Genomic DNA, 18044 nt, shown 5'->3' on the forward strand with positions numbered 1-18044 from the left:
CTGACCCTCATATGCGCTTTTCTACTCTAACTGAATCCCTTTTTACCACTAGTGACTTTCACTAATTCTCCACTTTTATCCTACCGAGCACACACACACAAACTCTCTAATGGATGCATACGTTAAGATTCAATATCTTGCTCAAAGGCACTTCATACAAGCTGGAGTAGCCGGGGATCAAACCACCCATCTTCTGATTGGTAGACTACCCTCTCGACCTCCAGAGCCACAGCCGCCCTCGCAGGCTGTCGTTGCCGAGCTTAAATATGTTCAGTGAGTGGGATGTAGAGCCCTGGGAACTGTTTTAAGGTATTTTCAGTCATTTTGGACAATCAGTGATGTTTTCAGACCAATTCAGTGAGTAAAATAAAGTTGTATGAAGAGAAAAATCTACAGGAAGTAACGTGGAAGATTGGGGGGGAAAGATTATTGTCAGCAATCCTTACACATGAGAAACATATAAATTCATCTGCAACACTATCAAAACTTCTTAATGAATATAGGCAAGCTGGGGCTTTAAGTAGATGAAGGTGGTAATTAGTTAGAGTGGACAAATGAGGGTAAAAAGACACAGCTGATCCATCTGCCACTAGTCTCCTTCTCCACCCTCCTATAGCTTGTGATAAAGACCCTGAGATACTCAAACTCCTCCACCTGGGGCAATGGGACGACAAAGGAAGAGGCAAGAGACCTCCAAAATAAAACAGGAATTTCAAGAAAACCAAACAACAAACCTCATAACGTGTAACCAAAAACTCAGAGCTATAAGTTAAGTTTCAAAATACTGAAGAACCCACACCAAGAAGAAACAGTGACCGATAAATAAAGTAGGAACCAAAAAGAGAACGCTGGATAAATCTAACAGTCCACAACTCAAAACTCCAAGCGCCAATGCAGGTGCGTTTTGAAACAATAGCCACATTAAAACCAGGATGTACAGTTTCCCAGTAGAACATAGCATTGTACCTCACTGGTTTTATCGCTGTCTAGTGAGGATGTAAAGACAGCACCGAGTAGAGGGTTAGGAGGGCTGTCTGTTTTCAAATTCTTGCACTTTTCTTGTTTTTCTTTTGCCTTTTCTAGAAGCTTTATCAATCAAACAGTGTTCTTTTTTCCTGCCTTATCAAATTAAATCAAGAGCCTGTGAAGAGAGGCCCTGCTACAAATGTTAAATTAGAAGTAAACATTTTCCCATGCTCGACGTCAAGTCAACTTAGCATCAGAGATTAAACCACCTGCCACTGTCAGTGTTGCACTACACACTGACTGGACACTGCTCAAGAGCGATACAGCCGCTACATGCAAGAGGCTCGTCTTTGTTAGTCGATCATGTGTTGCATGTTCCTCTTCGTGTCGCGTGTTTGCGGAGATGTGTGTGTCCGTGTCCTTGTGTGCAAGCTCACATATATGTGTATGAGCCATGCATGTTCTTCAGCAGCCCTTGCTGTGGGGGTGTCTGTTATTATTAGCACCTCTGTCGCCATGGAAACTATTTCAGTTACACTAATTGGCTTCATAACAAGAAGAGTGGGTACGTGTTGAACAGGCACAGTGATGGAGAGAAATCGAGGGAGAAATAAGAGAAAGAGCGAAGAGGGACGGAGTAAAAGCGAAGAGTTTCCTGAGGTGAGGAGTGGAAATGCAGTTGGTGAAGAAGGATAGAAGCACGCTAGAAACGCTCTTTTTTTTTTCTCTGGATTTTTTAGAAAATAGCACACATAATCCCATGAGGTATTGCATTCAGGCATCTGTTCTGCTACTGTTTTGTGGGATATGTATGTGTGTGATGTGTGTGCATCTGCCTTGAGAATGGGATGACACAGAAAAAAGGTGAAGCGAGGTTATTCTAAGGGTTCACTAAAGTGCGTGATTTAATGCCAGATGTTGAGGTCGTAAGAGCACTCATTACACACGCACAGTCAAAATCGCTGGAGCCATCAGGGCTTGTTTTCTTTCTCTCAGAAGGTGTTTTACTGTGGATTCGTCAGTGAGAGCCTTCTAACCGGCTCCACCATCCAGATCAACAAAAAGCCTGCAGTTTATAGTTTTCTCTTCTTCCTGCTTCTGAGTAGCTTTCATATCTACACAAGCAATGAGAAAGCTCCCGCCACACCAAACAATATTTATTTGTCTGAATGAAAGATGCTGCAGGGGTGACATCTCGTAAACAAGGGAAGTGGACAAAACTGATCACTGCAGTCCTCTGTGACACAACGCGACCGTCTGACGCAAGTGTCCTTGAAGAAATCGCATGTCGCTTTGCAGATTTTGTCACATCTCGTTTCAGGGCATCTTCCTCAGCTGGTGGGTGGGGTAGGGGGCGAGGGTGGAGGGGCGTTACAGTCATTTCAAGCTGGGTTTGAACAAAAGCAGCAGAATACGAGTAATTCAAAGTGACGTGCACTGCAAAATGCATAGATGGAAGTAAACGGGCTGTAGGTTGACTCAAAATGACACCGGCATTCTCTTTTAACACTGGATGGCTGCGAGCTTGGCAGTGATTCTCCACCAGGCTGGTCCATGCATATTGGAGACACACAGATGGCCTCAGCACTGAATATGGATGAGAGATCTGACACCACAACTCAAACAGACAGCGTGGAAGAGAGGGAAAGAGGGGGAAAGGGGAGGAGGGGAGGAAGGAAACGGAGCTACAGGAGGGCAGATCAATAAAGTCTAACCTCAGGTGGCAATTATATATATCAGTAAATACATCTGCTCTTAATAACCTCACTCCATTTTCTCCTTCTCCTTATCCCTTTCTTTCCCCCTGACTCCTACTCAATCCCCAGTTTATCCCTCTGGCTATGGCTCGATGAATTATGAGGCACAAATGAGGTGTGTGTGTGCTTGTGTAAGTGTAACAGTGCAGTATATTGTGGCTGTGTTTGTGTATGAGTAGGTTGAAGGCCAAGAGAGAGAGCGAGGCGCAGCGCAACAGTCGCTGCCACAGCATCTGTCGGGCCGAGGGTGTGAAGGAATTCTCTAGCGATACACAGAGGTTATAAAAAGACACACACCAACACACAACAACACTTTTTTTTTTATAAGTGGACAAATAAACAGTCTAGAAAAAAGAGAAAAAAAGCAAAATGAAACTCACACATGCAGGGAGGGCAGAACACATGAACACAAATATATACCGACTCCTCGCATGTAAGCGTGCACTGTGACAGTGCCCGGAGCATTGCAGACAACGCTATATTCATGTGCACTTGTGTAACCTACATTCTGTAAAAGTATATTCACACTGCATACTGAATGTCCCTCTAAATGAATCCAAGTGTCCCTGTGCGGGTATTTGTTTTGCTAGGGCTAATTGAGGTCTTTAGCAGCAGTGGACTCTGCCAGTCTGGCGAGGGAGGTCCAGCAATCCTCCCCCTTTTTGCCACATTAAGTCAGATCTGTTCTCAGCGGCAGAGGGAGGACGGCAAAGCGAGAAGATGGAGAGACAGATGGCAAATAGGAAGAAAAGAGAATGGGAGGAGGAGAGGAAGCGAAGCGAAGAAAACATAAATGCGGAGCTACGTTTTGATAGACAAAAAGAAGCAGCAACAGAAGTGATTTTAAAACCTCTCGAAGTTACATTACCGAGGTTTTTCATATTACAGAGATGTCATAATCAAAGTAATGAGCTGTGGAAATGTGGATGTACTTTAAAGTTCTGATTTATCGGAAACATTTCCCTTTGAATGATCAAACAGTTGAATCAGGTAAAATAAGAAAATCCATTATCCTTTACTGATTTCTCCTTGTAAAGTTTATCTGCAGTTAATACAAAGAAGTGACGCAAATAAGACAAAAGAGATGTGGCTTGTGCAAAGTGAACTGCAAGTCCCTCGAATGATGTTTTATATCCAGTGTATCGTGTTTGTGAATATAAATGCCTGCCTGTAAAGGAACATCAAGGTGGTCTTTGGCATTTTATGTCACGAAGTGCAAAGACAACATGCAATTTACGTTCTTCAAAGCTTAAAAGACTGGTTCTTCTCTTTTTAGTGAACTTTGCTCTAAGCAGATGATACTGGCATGTCTCCAACAAATGTCCCATAAACTTTAGAAGCTTGACTTATGATATTTTATGAATAGACATCAGAAAAAGTGTTTTTTGTTCACATACAGTTCACCAACAAGCCAAGTGAAAAACATTTATGGATTAGTCACATTTCAGCTGACGAACCTTTGTCCATGCCATTCATGTGACTTTTACTTTCACCTCTTCCAAATTTTTGCACACGTACGCGACCTTAGTGACAGCACCACTGCCTGTTATCATGAAATAGAAATTCCCCAGATTTCAATTTAACTGAGCGGGCTTGGGATACACCAGGAAAAAAAGACCCAATCCTAACCCAAGGGGTCTGCTGCCAACCAAGGGGAAACCTCCAGAGCTGAATGTGGAAGTAACTGCTGGTCCTCTGGGTGCCACTTGAGGATGGCTCCAAAAGCAAATCAGTCCCCCTGGACTCCCCTGGACGTGTGAAAATGTCCACCTTCGCAGCATTAAAAAGCATTTTTACAGCCTGGTAAAAAACAGTTTCCCACCTAACGACAATTTTGAATAGGTTGATTTTTTTTATAGCTCATCCACCTGGATTATTGAGTTATGGGCGTGGCAGGTGTTTACACAAACAGACAGTCACTGCCGACTTTTAGTCATTTAACTGGACCTCTTCATTGTGTGCCTGCTGTCAGGGCCTTTTGGAGCCTTTTTTAATAGAATAACTGACTCAGAATTATAGATTGCTGAAGTTTGTGCTTCAGTTTTAGTGAGTGAAATGTTAGTATTTTGTTAGTCGCAGCGCTAATGAGCTCAAATTTTTATCTGTGGATTGCTCTCACACCCATTTATGGATTCACCTTGCTAATCACGTTTGCTATAGCGTTAGCTAATTATCACTTCCTTATAAGGCAACTTCTGGCTCCAAGAAAACAACACAGCTGCAGCCAACATACCAAAATATTTTGCAATTTAACATTGTGTCTTATTGGTATTCATCATCCCTACATGTATACTCATAACCTACATCAAATTAAAATAATTAAAGTAATAAATCAAATTCTGGCAAGCAAGGCAAAAAAAATGCCCCATAGCTCTACTTGCTACTTGCTCTACTAGATATGTTGGTTGTTTAGTTTCTTTAGATTATTCATCTGCCATAGGCAGGTGTTAACGCACCTTCAGTTAATGAGTAATTAAATCTGATTGGCAGGTTAATGCATATTACTGTTCAATTAGTTATTATTTCATGTGCTGCAGCCTGATGTTGTTTCCAGTGACAGCATGGAGATACTTGCTCAGTAATAAGAAAATAATGGCATCCCACACCTGCTTACACCTTCAACGCATCCCTTATTTTCTTTCATCCCTGTGACGCGTTCGTGGAGCAGATGTAAAAAGTTGTGGTCACGGCACTATCTAGCATTGCACAGGAGCATAAATTGCCTGTTTTATTTTAAGTGGCAGGTGGTTTTTAAAAGCAGCTTTTAAAATAACTCAGACAATATCAACAAAAACTGTTTTCTGTGCAGTTTCTCACAAAATGGGTCTGTGAGCTAAATATACACTTACTGTAAAACAAAATCTCAGTGTGCGACACTGAGAGAGGGTGAATGAAGTAAGAATGAGGGAAGGGGAGGAAAGTGAGAGGTTACTTTAAAAAGTATACTAAAAAATGCTCAAAATGCTACTTTGACCAATTTAATTAGGTACATTTTCTATGTAATCTTGTTACATAAATACAGTGTAAAATGTTGAAGAGTTGAGTTTATAGAGTTTTTAATCAAATGCTAATTAGTACACAATGTGCTGATCTGAGGATTTATGGTTTTGGTGAAACGTCTTGTAAGACAAATTGAAGTATACTAATTTTGTTGCAGTTTAGTGCAGGCTAAACTGGTTAGTTTGCAGTACTTTGATGAAGTTTACAAAAATTAACTATGTGGACTGGTGCAGGGCAAACCATGGTGTTCATGGTCAATGTGAGGTCACATCAAGGGTAGCAGACGTCAAATTGAATTTAGGCTGATTAGATTCAGTGGAAATCAGCCGTATAACTCACGTAACATCTGCTTGTGTCTTTTTTTCATTAATCTGTCTAAACCCATGTCTTCTCACAGTATGAGATCTTCCAGTCAAAGGCTGTTAATGGTCCCACAAACTTATTTTAAGACCAGAGGGGATAAATTGTTTAGAGCTTTGGTCCCCCGATTGTGGAATGCCTTGCCTCCATTTTTGCGCTGTCTTGACTCTTTTGATTCTTTCAAGAAGCATCTGGCTTCCCCCACCTGCTAAATCCCACTTTCACCCCTGATGGTAGGCTTTTTGTTTTAGTAGAAAAGCAAAGATATTCTAAATAAATACGTGAAACTCTAATAAGTACTTTGTCCTGTTCATGTGTGAACAAGTCAGCATGAAAACCACCAGGATCCTGTAACTGAAGCAGTTAATTTCCTTATCTCCCACTGTGACATGTCACATCTCTTCTGTGAAAAGGCCTATTATCTCATTCTTAGCTTGGCTACACCTTATATTAACCCAGGTCTGACTCTTCATATCAACCCAGGTTCTTGTTACAGTTTTTTCATACTCAAATTTGTATTTTGACTCACTTCAAGTTACATTTTTGCTCAACATGTTGCCCCCTGCCCCCAAATAGAAGTCATGTAATTGCACCTCTGAAGGTTTTATTAAGGAATTTTCACAGGTGCTGACCGACAGGTACCTGAAAGGTGTAAAAAGCAATCCAAAAACTTGTAGCTGCAAGCATGCTGGTCCATTAAACTTGTAACTAATGGACCATGGCATGCAAACATGACTGTGATTCTGAAGTTTCTCTTTCCTCTTGTGCTTGAATACCAGCTTTGCTTTCCCTTTTCTTCCTGTGTTGTTTTCCCCTTTTCTGTCTCTTACAAACCAAGGCAAGCATAAAATGGCACTCCTCGGGGAGCAGCTTGTAATGTCTGTCTGCAAGATTGAAACAGGCAAAGTTTTACCTCCGGCTTTGCTCCCCCGTGACTCCTCATGTCAGAACTATTGGGCCTCGATTACTTTTTCCTGTATCTTCCATCTTTATCAGCAGCAGGGAGATGAAGCACTCGGTGATATATTTCTAAGTCTGGGTCCAGGGGAGATAACTTGTATCCCCCAAACTCCCAATCTGACAGATAAGGCATGTCGCGTTGGTGTTTGTCTTGATGCATGGTCATGGGGGTGCAATAGGCACGAAACCGGTGGCTCAATAAAGCAACTCGATGATCTAAGTAGCAGCGTCTTTTTGTCGCTTCACTCTTTGTTTGGAGTGCTTGAAAACAATCTCAGATCTTGTAATGTCTCTAAGAGGGTTTTTACCTGCTTTGCTGTGACAGTTTGCTTTGTTTGCTCCATTTGTTTTGTCCTTTTTCTTTTTTCCTCAAGTAGTATAAAATCGCACAAGATTCGTTAGCTTTGTGTCTGTCAGCCCAGAGATGCAAATTTCTGTGGTATTTAACTCTTCTTCAACAAAACTTTCATTCAATAAACAACAAAAATAAAAACTCCTGGAGATTTGGCCGCACTGAGGCCGTTTATGTCCAGTGTCAGTGCATGATGGCCAATCTGATGCTTATGCCGCTACTAAAGAGCAACGTTGGTACTACAGGTCATCTGCTAATCAGAGGGTTGAGGATTTGATCCCTGACTACTGACTACTTTGGTTGTTTGCATGCCCAAGAATCCTTGGGGAAGATACTTAAGCCCAGGTTGCTCTCTGGTGCATCCATCGTAGTGTTAGATAGAAAGCACTTAGGCATAGAAAACAAGTGCTTGTATGGGTGAATGAGGCAAGGTATATAAAGTGCTTTGAGCTATATAAGAACCAGTCCATTTACCATTGCCATCACTGGGCATGTATTAAATGATCACCTCTGTGCAGAACTGTCTAACCTTAAAGTTTAGCATTTTGCTGCCAAACAATGTGTGCATCTTTTAAATTAAGGGCATGTCTAGTATATGCGTAAGTATTCACACAGTCACACACACTGGTTCAAGTACGTGTAAGACTCTACTGCAGGAATAATTGCACACCTTAGAAGTAGTCGCAGCTATAGGAATGAAATAAGGAGACAATGAGGTGAGTTGAAAAAGAAGAAATGGAGAGCGGAAGACTGAGGAGAGGAAAAGGGAGTAAAGGTGCGGCACAGTAGGTGGGAAAGTGAAAAGAAAGGGTAATGTTCCCACACGTTGGCTTTCTGCTCAGTCAGCGAAGCATCGAGATGAGACAGAGGTCTCAAAAGAAATAGAGAGCCACTTGTACGCGAAGAGAAATAAGGAAATGCAACAAGAAAGACGAGCAATAGATGACAAATGCAGAGGGAAGGAGAGAGAAGTGTTGCATGAGTGGGAAAGGAAAAAAAAAAGATGACTGCTGATGCTTCGTATATTGGATAAAATATCTGCTCCATCCAAAGCTGTGACGCATGTTACTTAGATGAAGTGCTCGTGTGGGAGGTGAGGGAATAGAGAGACATGAAGGGGGTCACTGTTACACAACTGCTTACTTTTATGCTTTCGCTGTGGTTTTGACTGGCCCAGGCTCCATTAGAGCACAGATGTGCCAGCGATTCACCTACCAAAGTGTTTCTGTGATTTAATGAAGACAGCGTACCTGCAAGCTGAGCGGTGCCACGGAAAACAGCTTTTCTGGTTGCCCAAGGAGAAAAACAAAAAGCAAACAGAAACGTTGGGTTTGTCAAATTTCCTTCCACTTCGTTGCATGTTTGTAGTTGCACGTGCTCAATCACCTCGGTCTTTGCCAGGAGGATTAGCCAACATTTAATTTGCTTGAAAGCAAGAAAGAAAGATAAGAGAAAAGAAAGAAAGAAATACAGAAAGAAGGTGTACGGTAAGCCTGCACAAATACATTAGCTCTGCACTTGTTTCAACAATCAAATGAAAACCGCATAGAGATTGTAATTACACTTACTCCTGTCTTCCTTCTTCCTCTTTCTTCCTCTCTCCTTCTTCCTCGCCCTCTGTCTCTTTCAAAGCTTTAATTATTTATGATTTAATCATAGGCAGCGCTAACAGACGCCACAGCTGCTGCCTGTCACACACACACACACACACACTCACACACACCAGTGCATGGAGTAGTGAGAACATGACTAATGACACTGTGTCAGGTTGCTCTTAAATTGTCCCTATTTTCCAGTGGCGATACCTTCATCATGCAAACTCAATAAACAACTGATATGATAGCGATTTCTCCTCAGCTTGACACGTGAATTTATGTGTATATTCAGCATTCATTGGCTTGTGTAGCTTTTATTGTTTTGTTATATACGGCATAACATTATGCACACCTGCTTAATATTGTGTTGGGCTCCCTTTTGTGGTATCTGGAATCAAGATGTTAGCAACAGATCCTTTACGTCCTTAGGTTAGGAGGTGGGGACTCCATGGATCTGACCTGTTTGTTTGAATTGAGATCTGGAGGATTTGGAGGTCAAGTCAGCACCTCAAACTCATGGTTGTGCTCATCAAACCATTCCTGAATCTTTACTAAAGACACACTTTTACGCTCTGGCTTTTAACACATTATGACCCAAGCATTTTGGATTTATCTGAATTAGTTAGTATTGTTTCAATTCTTCTATTTTATTGTTTCTATTGTTATTATTGTATTACACTGTAGTTTTTAATTTTATTGTTATTGTTAAGCACTTTGTGCAGCATCGGCTGTTGGAAATGTGCTATATAAATAAATCTGACCTTGACCTTGACCTTGACCTTGAACCATTTTTTCTTTGTGGATCAGACCAGCCCACCATGGCTCCGGGGTCCAGTTGTGATGCCCAAGTGCCTATTGTTGCTGGTGGACAGGGTCAGCATGAGCACCCTGACTGATCTGAGCCTACGCCTATTTGCAACAAACTGCAATCCACTATGTATTCTGACCCCTGGCATTAACCTTTTTTTGGCAATTTGCTCCCTAATATATCCTACCCACTAACAGGTGTCGTGATTATTGATTAAACCTGAGATGAAGACTATGTAATGTGGTTAAGTGTTGGTGTGGGTGAATCTAAGGGTACAGGTGTGTATAGTATAGGTGAATGCATGCATAGATGTGTAACCCACCTAAAATCTGCCTCATGAAAATGAACTGCTGTTCCCCAAGAATGTCAGTAGGTGGCACTATGAGATTGTTTAGTGCTTGTGAACTTGAGTTGAGAACTATAGAGAAGGAGAATAGCGCTAAGGCTACGTATGCTGGTCGGAGCTACTCACAGAGTTTTTCCTTAACCTTTTTCTTGAACAAGGATTGTGTGTGAAGACACAAATTGGATTTTACTTTTCCGCTTGTTGGGAAACGCGGACACTTTTTGTTGATGCTGATGTACCTCTGTTTTTGTGTTTTTTGTTCATTTCCGGTGAGTTGACTAACTGCGCTAGCATAGCAAGCTAATCGTTAGCTCAGTATAATGTAAATTTCATGTGTTCCTTTTAAGTGCTGTATTATCTTTTTATTTCTTCACTTGTGAATGTTTTAAGCCAATCGGAAATATTTCTTTGGAAGCTAGTAGGTAAGTTTTATTTATTGTAATGAGATGATAAATATGAGCAGTCTTTGGCTAAATAGTACTGCGACCACGTTTTGCACTTTCCTCGTGCATCAGTAATGTACATTCTCTCAATTCATTGGATTGATGTGACTGCTGTTCACAAAATATGAGATTTGAGTTAAATTTGTATGATGTGGAAATTGTTTTAAGGTTCTTTGATTAATTTTATTATTGATTGCATTAAGTCGTTATATACAAAGAGTGAGAGACATTTGGTCACTAGTGTTGATTAAGTTGTTATATGATATTCATGTAAAATATGTTCACTGCCCTGTGCAGGTTGGTTTTTTTGTTGGAGTCTAAAGTTGTGAGCCAGGATTCCGGATCCCCAGCTGCGATGCAGGAAAGATTTCCAGCCTACTTAGAAGTGACAACTGCGTTACTTCTTGACAGATAAGCTTATGAGATCTCAGAACAATACACTACCCGGGTAGTACTACTAACATTAACACTATACACACACACTCACACACCTGAACTGAAAAGACTGAAAAGAACTCTGAACACTGAACTCTGAACTCTAAAACTGAATACACAGACTGACAAATATGGACAATTGGAACTGTTGTGAACTGTTGAATGACTGTTTTTGGTTTTGTTTTGAATAAATGTTGACTGTTCTTTTAGCTGTGTGTCATTCGCTCCTTAGTCGATTCCTAGAGGCCATAAGCCTAAGATCCTAACTTTCTCTACATTCAGTAGTGGTAAAGTATCGTGTGTTACATAGTACCTTTTCGTGGCGAGCCAGCCAGGAGCGATTAAGACACAGCTAATATTGAAATTACAGCATTCTGCAATAGCATAGTTAATTTTGAGATTGTGATTTATTGTGATAAGCTTTCAACTAAGACAACATTGAAAAGAGATGGATTTGGTACAGAATTACGGGGTGGATTTTAAACGGTCCATCAGTATTACTGGAGTTACTAGTTTCGATTCTGATGCTGATATTATTGCTTCCTTAGAGAAGTATGGGGTGGTAACAAGGATTCTGAGGGTCCCAAATGCACAACCAGATTGTGGGGAAACTGTTATTGCTGAGTTTGAGTCAGAGATTACAATGGGGGATAACGAGTCAGATTTTCCCCTTGAGATTGAAAATGTGACCAACAAGAATGTAAAATGGCAGGCTAGTCGCATTGAAATGCCAGCACTCCATCAAACTCCAGACCCTGTTTTGGCTGACTCAAGTGATGAAAGTGTTGACAGTTATTCTGACCACAGTACTACACCCTTGATAAAGACAGCAAAGTTAAAGTACAACCACAGACGGCCCCTTACATCCCAGCCAGTCACCCATTCAACTAAATCTCAGACTTGTAGAGTTGTTAAACCAAAGACTACTCCAACCAGACTTCCAGTGGTGACAGATGAAGTAACAAACCCACCAGAGATACAGCGTATAGTAGTGGAACATGTAATCAGAAATGACTCTGTCGCTACACATGGCCAATCCAAATGGTTACGCTCATTCTCAGGCCGTGTGCCAAAACCCCCCGGAGAAGTGGATTTTGAAACGTGGTGTTTACATGTTGAACTAATGTTCAATGATGGCACTCCAGTTGACATTCAGCGGAGGAAAATACTAGAGAGTCTTCTTCCCCCAGCATCAGATGTTGTGAAGCAACTTGGTTATTCAGCACATCCACGAGAATATGTCAGGCTGTTAGATTCTGCATATGGTCTTGTGGAGGATGGTGAGGAGATATTTGCAAGGTTCCTGAACACAAATCAAAATCCAGGTGAGAAAGCTTCTGATTACCTACAGAGGCTGCAAGCTCTCCTTAACACTGCTGTAAGCAGGAATGGTGTGATTCCAGCAGATGCAAGTCGACATTTGCTAAAGCAGTTCAAACGGGGTTGCTGGGACCATAACTTGGTCCTGCAACTGGAACTAAAGAAAGAGACCACGCCTGAGTTTGCAGAGCTTCTGCTAGAGCTGAGGACTGAAGAGGACAGAAGGGCTTCTAAGCTGGACCGGATGCAACGTCATTTTGGGCCTACCAAGATAAAACCAATTGCACACATGCATTCTGTCCCTGACTTCCCACATCACACTGACCCAAGTGCAAGTGTATTGCAGGCCTATATCTCTGAAACTGAGAGTCTAAAGAAGCAGGTTGCAGAACTGCAATTGCAACTGATGACAAAACCATCTAAAAAGCAAAGAAAGCGACAAGTTAAAGCAATGGAAACAACACAAGAGCCACCCGTACCTGTAATTGAAACTCTGGTACACCAAATTCCACCACGAACCCAAGTGAGAGCTGAGCCCAAGGCTTGGTTCTGTTTTAGGTGCGGTGAAGACGGCCACATAGCCAGGAACTGTGAAAATGCTATAAACAAGGCTGTGGTTGATCAAAAGTACAAAGAACTAAAAGCCAGACAGGAAGAATGGAAAGCCCAGCAGCAGGGTCAAGCTTTAAACTGGAGCAGGTTCCGGTAAGGGGACATACGGGAACCAAGAACATTCACAATAGTCCCAAGTCAGAACAGAGATGTCAAAGTAAACAACAACATGCTGAATCCATTCCGAATCACCTTCCAAATAGATTAGTTGGATCAAGATCTCTTGCAGAGGTTAAGATTGGGGAACTATCACATGGTTGCCTCATTGATTCAGGGTCTCAGGTTACCACAATTTCAAAATCATTTCAGTTGACCCACTTACCTTCTCATCCTCTTTTGCCATTAAATGATCTGTTAGAGGTTGAAGGTGCTGCAGGCCAAATTGTCCCTTATCTTGGGTACATTGAAGTTGACATCACTTTCCCACAGAGTTTCACGGGGAAGGACAAAGTTGTAACTATTCTAGCTTTAATTGTCCCAGATCACAGAGCAAATTCGGAAATTCCAGTCCTCATTGGTACAAATGCCCTTGACGTCTTGTATGAGGACTTCAATGAGCAAATGACCATTCCTGAGCATTGTGCTTACGCCCCTCTCATTAGACATTTGCATGCTATCTACAGAAGTAAAACAAAAACTGATAGTTTTGTGGGGACAGTCAAGTCACAATGTAAAACCAACTTAGTAATTCCAGCTGGTCAGAAAATAGCCTTAAATGGTCGTGTCAGAAATGTCTGTGCAGGCCCTGGATCCACTCTTCTAGTCGAACCCCACAGCCAGTCCAGCCTACCAGGTGGCTTGATATTTTCCAGCTATGTAATGTCAAAGCCACGACAGACATCCTTCAAAGTTCCCATTCTCCTAAAAAATGAGACAACGCATGATATCATTCTGCCAGCTCACCGTCCTTTGGCAGCGATATCTGTCCCACTTTCAGTTTCTCCTGCGAGGTCTGAATGTATGAATCGAACTGGAAGTTCAGAGCAGAAACATGCTCAGTGTTACACCACCCACGAAGTACAACCAAGTGACAAAATCCAGTTCGATTTTGGTGACTCACCCCTGTCAAACGAGTGGAAAGACAGGATCGCCGAGAAGCTGAATTCCGTGTCTGATGTTTTTGCTAGGGGTGAACTTGATTATGGTCACACCACAGTGGTGAGACATAAGATTCGGCTCTCTGATCCAACGCCTTTTAAACAAAGGCCAAGGCCCATTCATCCCTCTGATTATGAAGCTGTCCGCCTTCATTTGGAGCAGCTGTGCAACAGCAACATTATTAGAGAGTCCGAGAGTCCATTTGCTTCACCAATTGTAGTTGTGAAAAAGAAAAATGGGCAGATCCGCCTTTGTGTGGATTACAGAAAGTTGAACAACCAGACGATCAAAGACGCTTATGCCTTGCCCAATATAGAAGAGGCATTTACAGCTCTGTCAGGATCCAAATGGTTTTCTGTTATGGATTTAAAGTCTGGATATTACCAGGTAGAGGTGGAAGAAGAGGATAAACACAAGACGGCTTTTGTCACACCCATGGGGTTTTGGGAATTCAACAGGATGCCCCAAGGAGTCACTAATGCTCCAAGCACTTTTCAAAGAGTTATGGAGAAATGCATGGGCTCCATGAACCTCAAGGAAGTACTGGTCTTTCTTGATGATCTTATAGTGTTCTCCAATACTTTGGAGGAACATGAAGAAAGGCTCCTGCGAGTTCTGAACAGACTAAAAGAATTTGGTCTCAAACTTTCACCTGAGAAATGTCACTTTTTCCAAAAGTCAGTGAGGTATTTAGGACACATTGTCTCAGAACAGGGAGTGAAGACTGATCCTGATAAAATATCTGCCCTCACCACATGGCCCCGACCCACAAACCTGTCAGAACTGAAGTCATTTTTAGGCTTCACTGGCTATTATCGCAGGTTTGTCAAAGACTATTCTAAAATTGCTAGGCCATTGAATGATTTGACAGCTGGTTATGTCCCTGCCAGGAAGCTGAAACACCACAAATCACCGTCAAACGGCGACTTGAACAGTCCTTTTAATGAGAAATGGACTCCCTCATGTGAGGAAGCTTTCACGACCCTCATTGAGAAGTTGACATCTGCACCAGTGCTTGGGTTTGCTGACCCCAGAAAAGCCTATGTTTTACACACCGATGCCAGTTCACATGGACTTGGTGCAGCCCTATACCAGGAAGAAGATGGTCGGTTAAGAGTCATTGCCTATGCTAGCAGAGGGCTGTCTAACTGTGAAAGAAGGTACCCCACTCACAAACTTGAATTTCTTGCGTTGAAGTGGGCAGTTACTGACAAGTTTGCTGATTATTTGTATGGAGCTGACTTCACTGTCATGACTGACAATAACCCACTGACCTACGTGTTAACATCTGCTAAACTTGATGCAACTGGACATCGATGGCTTGCTGCTTTGTCGAATTTCAATTTCAACATACAGTACAGAGCCGGAAAAAGAAATCAGGATGCGGATGGATTATCGAGACGGCCGCATGTTTCTGTTGAAACTGATGACAGTACAACTGCTGAGGATGAGAGAGTAAAGCAATTCATTGCAAAGTTTACGGAAGAGGGAAATAGTGCAACATTTCCAAAGGATGCTCTAAAAGCTGTATGCGAGAAGCACCAAGTACACATATCTCCTGACACTACTTACCACTACTGCCACTACTTACCTGCTGCAGTGGAGTGTTTGGCAGTGGATGCAAGTGCGATACCTGACGAGTTTGTTCAAGCCGACATTCTGACTGGTACTAGCACTCTTCCTCAACTCTCCCAACAAGATTGGGCTGCAGAACAAAGGCGTGACCCTATAATAAGCAGAGTCATAGACCTTGTCCATACAGGAAAACGCCTTTCCTATCGTCTTAGGCAAAAGGAGGAAAGGGAAGTCCAACTCATGTTAAGAGTACAGGATCAGTTGTCCCTAATAGATAATGTCTTGTACCGGAAACGAGTGAGCCAGGGCCAGACTCTTTTTCAACTAGTGCTTCCGAAGGAGTACAGGGAAGTAGCTCTTGAAAGTCTTCATGATGCAGTAGGTCACATGGGATTGGAAAGAACTGTTGACCTTGTGAGAACACGTTTCTTTTGGCCCCGAATGTTCCTAGATGTTGAAATGAAAATCAGAACATGTGAAAGGTGCATCCGCCGCAAGGCTAGAGCTGAGAAATCTGCCCCACTGGTAAATATTAAAACCAGTCGACCACTTGAGTTGGTGTGCATGGACTATTTGTCTCTAGAACCTGATAGCCGAGGAACAAAGAATATTCTGGTGATAACGGATCACTTTACGAAGTTTGCTGTTGCAGTGCCAACTCCAGACCAGAAGGAAAAGACCGTTGCCAAGGCCCTGTGGGACAAATTCATCATTCACTATGGCATACCAGAGCGGTTGCATAGTGATCAGGGCCGTAATTTTGAATCTGCAGTCATCAAAAACTTATGCCAAATGTTAGGCATAAAAAAATCAAGAACAACCCCCTATCATCCCCGTGGTAATCCAGTAGAACGGTTTAACCGTACACTGCTAGGGATGCTTGGAACACTCCAAGAAGACGACAAACTAAAATGGCGTGATCATGTGCAGCCATTGGCTCACGCCTACAATTGCACAAAAAATGACACAACTGGGTATTCACCCTATCAGCTCATGTTTGGGAGACAGCCAAATCTTCCAATTGATGTGGCTTTTGGACTTAATGTGAGTAGGCAGGACAGTGTAACTCACAGTGAATATGTGAAGAAGCTCAGGGAAAGCCTACAGGAAAGTTACAAACTTGCTGTGGAACATAGCGAGAAAGCTGCCCTACACAATAAGTCAAGATATGATCTAAAAGTGAGAGAATCCACCTTGGAGGTTGGAGATCGTGTTCTTGTCAAGAATGTTGGAATACGAGGGAAACACAAACTAGCTGACAGATGGAGTCAGACGGTCTACAAAGTTGTAAAACAGCTCAATGACTCTCCTGTATATGTTGTTGCTCCACTCAAGTCAGATGGGCCTGAGAGGACACTGCATAGAGACTTACTGTTACCGTGTGGGTTTCTGTCATGCTCAGCGCCAATCGAACCCAGTCATGGAAGCCAAGAGAAAGAGACACCCAAAGGCGACACCTCCAAAGAGAATCCATTTTCTGAAGTTGAAGGAGACTATCATTATCTGGGTGATAATGACATTGTGGATTATGACTTTCCAGTAGTTTACGAAGAAGTCAATTACCCGGCTTTCATTACTGTCAGTGAAATCCCCAAAGCAACTGAGTCTGTGTCAGAACAAAGTGTGGACCGGGACGAGTCTGATCTAAACCCTGCAGTAAAGGAGTTTCATTCTGCACCCGTGGAGCTGGATGAGGGCGATGGTTCACTTCAAGGTTCTAGTGGAAATGACATTGGAAATGACCCTCCAATGAAAGAAACAGGTGTTATTGTTAATGAGGAATATTCATCTGTTCATGATTCATGTGCTGATATAGATTCAGCTACAGAAAATGATGTTGAACCTTTGGAAAAGGTTATTGACGTAACTCAGGAGCAGTACCAAACTGAAACAACCGGGTTGTCGGATGGAAAAGAGGGGAGTGATAGATATGGATTGGAGGCAGAAGTTGCTAAAGATGAAAAACCTCCAGAAACAAGAGAAATCAGGCGGTCAACTAGGAACAGGACTGAACCTAGCAGACTAACCTACAACACCTTGGGAAATCCCTTAACATTAGTGATGCATTCTCTTTTAAACAGTCTTGATCAGGTTTTTTCACATGCCCTTGACTCAAACCCTTCCCCATGTGTTGGTAGAGTAAAAACCATTTAAAGTGACTGCTGTCATGCAGGGATGCATGCCCATTTAGGGGGGGAGGGATGTAACCCACCTAAAATCTGCCTCATGAAAATGAACTGCTGTTCCCCAAGAATGTCAGTAGGTGGCACTATGAGATTGTTTAGTGCTTGTGAACTTGAGTTGAGAACTATAGAGAAGGAGAATAGCGCTAAGGCTACGTATGCTGGTCGGAGCTACTCACAGAGTTTTTCCTTAACCTTTTTCTTGAACAAGGATTGTGTGTGAAGACACAAATT

General features: G+C 42.3%; 1 protein-coding gene and 1 long non-coding RNA gene across 4 annotated transcripts in view; both read left to right on the forward strand.

Annotated features, from left to right (window-relative positions):
- Window positions 1-18044, forward strand: part of pde2a (phosphodiesterase 2A) — a 187297-nt gene that overhangs the window by 87097 nt on the left and 82156 nt on the right. The window lies entirely within an intron of this gene.
- LOC143421933 (uncharacterized) lies at window positions 1570-3857 on the forward strand. 2 transcript variants are annotated; one of them, XR_013101533.1, is made up of 3 exons: window positions 1570-1626; window positions 2903-3001; window positions 3314-3857. It is a non-coding gene; the product is annotated as an uncharacterized LOC143421933 (long non-coding RNA). The 2 variants fall into 2 exon arrangements; XR_013101534.1 differs by having other exon boundaries at window positions 1611-1731.

Source organism: Maylandia zebra, linkage group LG14 (genome assembly GCF_041146795.1).
Source record: "Maylandia zebra isolate NMK-2024a linkage group LG14, Mzebra_GT3a, whole genome shotgun sequence".
Classification (NCBI taxonomy): Eukaryota; Metazoa; Chordata; class Actinopteri; order Cichliformes; family Cichlidae; genus Maylandia; species Maylandia zebra.